We start from the raw sequence: 5,407 nt of genomic DNA, 5'->3' as shown, positions 1-5,407 counted from the left end.
AAACCAAACCCCCTTTTTTTATAATTTTTTTTTTGGGGGGGGGGGGGGGGGAGAGGGAGTGGGAGAGAGAGACGTACACACACACAAATGGATTCTGTTCTGAAGTGGAAAAATGATTCATTTAGGGACATTTCTTTCACCTTGTTTTGAGTCCCTCTCATAACCACTTTGGACCCAAAACAAGGTTTGAAGTCATTTTTAGAGCCAGCCTCTATAAATAAACCTGACGGGGGCTGCTCAAGATCTAGGTGAAAGAAAACACAATATGCCAGGCACTGACAATATTTTTTGATCAAGAGCACACAACAGTACTAAGCAGAGCGTCAAGTCCCATCAGCTGTTGTCTTCAGACTGCAATAACATTCTTCTCAGAATACATCTAACATTTACAATAACCATGTCCATTTGAACTATATCAGTTCATCAGTTTAACAGTCTTGATTTCAAACTGCAGTTATCCTCAATCAAGAATATATTGTCATTTTTTTTAAAATACAAAGCTGGTACAATCATTATGTCCATTTGTCGTAACTGGAGATGCTATTTCCAATCATGGAACTAATGTCTTTCAATTGCAATGGGAGCCAGATAAGAAATCTCACTTATCAAAATTGTCTGTTTGCTTCTGTCAATGCAAAGATTGTGGGAACTGGCAGACTGACACCACACATCGGATAAGATTGTTTCCTTGATGAAATTACTGTGAGAGGGTTTGCCAATGTTTGACCTGAAGAAGTAACCTCAAGGCTTCAAGGGACTCATTCCCTATTTCCATCAAACAACAATAAAACCAAAAAATTAACACATATTTTCACACTTGGATATGAATTTGCTTTCCTTTTTTAGTAATTGATTCCCAATGTAACTCTTTCTCCTCCACCTCCACAGCTAAAGTTGCCAGTGAGGTCAATGTTGCCTGACAGGTGATAAAAAGATAAATATAAAAGTATTCATTATTTTATATTACCAAAATGTCAATATTTTATAAAGTTTTAGGTGGCTTACACGATGGGCACTTACCCAAATCCCCTGTAGCTGTTGAGTCAGCTGTACTCCATCTATCCTGTACTGCTGCATGTGATTAAGTGTTTGACTTCCCTGCATGGCAAAACTTTTTTCAGAAATTACTTCGACCCTTCACATGGGGGAAATAGACACTCATTATGAAAATTCTTTTTAAAAGTATGCCTGGATTTTAGATGGGAAAATGTGACAGGTTTCAAAATGCTTAACAAGTCTGTTCATCACCAGACTGAAACCTGAGCAGGTTCCTTTTTTGGTGGCTTTTTCAATCCCGCTCTGCGCTCACTCTCGTTCTTTTTTTTAAATTTTTTTTTGCACTCTTTTGATCTCCATCTTTCCACTATACAAATATCTCAAGAGGTCCATGTGGGGCAAACAATCAATCTGGAGAAATTATTCTGTCATCAGCTTGTTGAGGAAAAACCTTGTCTGCCTTTAAAAAAAATAATAAAAAAAGAGAGAGAGAAAGAGAGAGAGAGAGACAAATACCGAGATAGGATCAGGAACTAATCTGCAAGGTTATCAATGTCCCGTTGTGAGAAAAGTCTAGCCTTTTCAATTCTGGGTTAAACTCATCCTAACAGACAAAAAAAGTGACATTTCATGTTGTGATGAAAATGTGATATGGAGTGTCATCATGAATATGGGTGTCAGCAGAATGATAATTACCGACAGGACATCAATGCACACAAAGCCTACTGTACACAAAAGCAAAGATCAAGCTGTTAGAAACTGAACCTGCTTCACAACATCTATTCCCATATCTTTGGAATTCTGTTTTTTTTCCACTACGTTTTGTTAGTTCTTTTTTTCCCCTGCCCCTCTGGTTTTTATTTCAATAATCCATACTTATCATCTTTATTATAGTTCAGTTAAAGAAATGGTGATCTACAGTTCCTGGTGCCACTGAAAAAAGCTTTGATGTGTCTTGGTATATTAAAGTTTTTCTTTTTTTTCCTTTTTCTTTTTAAAGGGCAAACCCCTGCCTCTGCCATCACAACACTTAGGATACAACTTTAAAGACCAAAACATGCTGTGTAGGCTCAGAGTCTTATGCAAGGAGCCTTCATAATTTTCCAAATGTCTGCTAGTTACAGCTATGGCAAAAGCCACGTGGGGCTGAAATAATGCATTAAAGTCTTGCTCGTATCGTTCTGTTAAACACTGGTGTATGAAGGCAGCAGCAGAAGCAGAAAAGAAAAGCATACTATTGCTTTAACAGTACAATACAGTTGTTTTCAGTAGGCATTGTCCATAGTAAAGGGTCGTATCTCATCACACTTTTCTACTTAGAGCACCAGGAAGTGTTCATTCTAGGCAAAATGGCCCCCAGAAATCCCAGAAGCTGCCAGACTAAGGCCAGAGAGGCCCCTTTGAGAGGTACCGTCAGCCACGGCCATGTTCCAACATGTAACGAAGCCGTGGCACAGTCCTCCTTCAAGGCACTGCGCAGCCCCAGTGGAACAGAGAAAGATGTCTATGATCCTCCACCAGACCTTCAAGTGGGTCATCCCTCCCCTCAGTATTGTGATGCCTCAAAAGAGGAAAAATCTGGCCCTAACCAATTCAAAATGCTGATGGAGAATCAAACCCCACTGTCCTTATGTCTTCACAAGGCAAAAGCCTCATTGACAGCAGTGGAAGGTTTGCTTGGGTACAGACTGTGGGATCTGGTCTATGATAAGAATTAGAATAAGCCAGACCCTGTGGGCACTTGTTACCGAGGCAGATCTCTATACTGTGATTCAGGCAAATGGGTGTTTGGCTTAGTAAGGACTTAGTAAACACAAAAGTCTGTCCCGTGACATCAGTGATGCGGTACAGTCTAGAGTAAAGAGCCCAGATATGGCCTAATAAAATGAAGACAAACACAGCAACTCTTATTTATTAAAATGTAGACAAGCTAGCTCAGTGCATCACACAAATCTACAGTGGAATATCTCCCCATCCCATAAACCTGATTGCTATTTACCCTTGAGCAGATATCCAAACCACAAATCTCCTGTTGTTTTTTTTTGTTGGATTCTTTTTAAAGACACCTTTAGCATAAAATAAAGGTCATGGCTTGCCTTTTGGCCATGAGATGAGATTATTAAAAACATCAAATCATCTTAAGATGCTCCTTGCATCTTCTGTCTGTTGAAACAGACAGCAAGCTCAGCCTCACAGGGATCTCCAATGACATTTAGGCTGCTTTCCTTTGTATAGGAACACAATAAAACTCTGAGCTAGATTCATAGATATCATTTCACTTTTCCATTTCAATATAAAGCAAGTAGCACTTTCAGTAAATAAAAGGTCCGGCAGACTCCAGGAGAGGTCCTCAAAGCCTACACCGCACTGAGAAGATGTGTAGCAGGTGTAACAGTGCTCAAAGGTCATGTAGCGTTACGCCTTTAAAGGGGTCAAAAAGGGGCCAAATCTTCTTACATTCTGCAGCAAGCAGAGAGTCGTTCCACCAAAGTAATGTAGTTTCACATTAGCCACACATGCGAATGGCCAGATCAAAGGCCAGCGTGCTTTGCTATCACTGCACTGCAGTGGAAAGCAATGCTCTGCATTCTGCAGCTATGAGGCCCTGATAAGACATGCACCTTTGGAGGCTATAACCACTGTCAGCAGCACAAACAATTCCCATTGTATAATCTTATCAAAATGATTGCTTACACTGGTGTTATGTTTGTGTGTTTGGGGAAGCTCTACGCTATTCCCCCTCAACCAAGGTACCCACTTTGGAGCAGCAACAATTTAGCTTTAAATGGATTAACATCCGTTAGATTTGGTTGGGGGTGGGGGCGCAGAAGGGAAACAGAACATATTCCCACAGTAATTAACTCAGCTTGTTATTTATAGAAAGCAATGAACAAACCTCTGTACTACTTACCAACAAGCACTTCACCATTATCAGATTATGCTGTAAACAATCTATCTAAAGGACATGCCGCATGCACCCATAAAAACAGGTTTCATTCTCAAACTCTCTATAAATACTGGCACTCTGCAATTTCATTGGCCTATAACACGTTATTTATCTACTGTTTAAAGTTAATGAATTGAAATCCACTTTATTCATTAACATGGAAAAATAAAAAACAAGAGTATTTTCCCATTAATTTCCATGAGGCATCCATCTCCAACTGAGATGGCAAGTGACCGACTTTTTTCCAGAAAGCATGAGCTTGCCAGACATTCGATTCTCTGACTTTACACTCTTTATTTGTAAAGAAATTATTTGTGCTGTGTAAAACATTCACCCATTTTTCAAGCTTTCTTCAGCACAGTTGCAGAAGTTAGTCTAATCAGAACAACTGTACAAGCACAATACAAAGCATAACATCAGATAAAAAAATAAAATATATTTTACTTGATGTGGCTTTCAAATGTAGCTCATTATAACCACAAAACGTCTCACTCATTTATACGCTCAAAATTCACCCCTGTTTCAGGCAGGCCTTTTTTACTCTCACTGCATATTTTTGTACATTACTTGAAATCAGAAATGCTGACATTGACTCTGACATTTCAGAAAACTTTTAGATACGGTCAATAAATAAATTCTACCTTATTTCAAGCTTTTTCTTTATATATTTGGAATGGCATTTCTTGATCTTTTGTTTCATTTTGTTTGTTTCTTAAACAGTGTTTAAAAGCAACCCAGTTTTCACATGCTGTCTTCTACTTATGCCAAGAAGAGAAGCAGAGGCAGTTTCTGAAAATGTGAAATAAGCAAGAAAAACATAATTAATTTCCAAATTAACTTACTTTTACATTTTTTTAAAGAAATAATCAACATAATTCAAATGAGATATTATGTGCTTAGCACTGTACAAGGAAAAGCCAAGACAGTTATAAAAGAATTGTTACACATTATTTCCTTGTTTGCTTTCCCTCTTAGTCATCATCATTCCCCTCCCCACCACCACCCCAACCCCTCAGAGCTCTGACGATATCTTGTATATGTCCGTACTGGCTTTGAAAGCCAGAATATCTGAAACACTGTAAGAGCTTCACAAAGAGATCTGAAACTGCAAAATACAACTACTGTGTTGTTTGAGCACAAATACAAAACCAGATTTATTCTGTACATAGATTAAATCTTAAACACCCGACTCATTTGATCAAACTCAAAGTAAAACTTTTTAGTGTCTCTAAATGGGGATTTTTTGATAATCACTTCTACAAACCCATGACAATAGCTGGAGAATATTTCTAAGTATTTTCACTTTTCTTTAAAATGACTCATTCAACCAATTTTTCCCTCCTTAAATAAGAACAGAGGTATTCCCACACTGGATCAGGGCAGTGGTATCTCTACACCAGAATCATGTCTCCAACAGCAACCAGATATTTCAAAGAGAAGTCTAAGGTAACTCAAAGTAGGCAA

The 5,407-nt window shown here is 38.4% G+C and overlaps 1 protein-coding gene across 2 annotated transcripts in view; it reads right to left on the bottom strand.

Annotated features, from left to right (window-relative positions):
* ZPLD1 (zona pellucida like domain containing 1) overlaps positions 1–3,999 on the bottom strand; it is a 47,566-nt gene extending 43,567 nt beyond the window's left edge. Inside the window, exon 1 of one of the 2 annotated variants that reach the window (XM_025215791.1) lies at positions 3,908–3,999. The gene's annotated coding sequence lies outside the window, so the exon portion shown is untranslated. The remainder of the gene's footprint in view (positions 1–3,907) is intronic. The other variant, XM_006033905.2, reaches the window with a different exon arrangement.
* Positions 4,000–5,407: the final 1,408 nt, after the last annotated feature.

The sequence above is a fragment of the Alligator sinensis genome, unplaced genomic scaffold (genome assembly GCF_000455745.1).
Source record: "Alligator sinensis unplaced genomic scaffold, ASM45574v1 scaffold1230_1, whole genome shotgun sequence".
In the NCBI taxonomy this organism is placed as follows: domain Eukaryota; kingdom Metazoa; phylum Chordata; order Crocodylia; family Alligatoridae; genus Alligator; species Alligator sinensis.
This window is presented reverse-complemented; position numbering and strand designations above follow the sequence as displayed.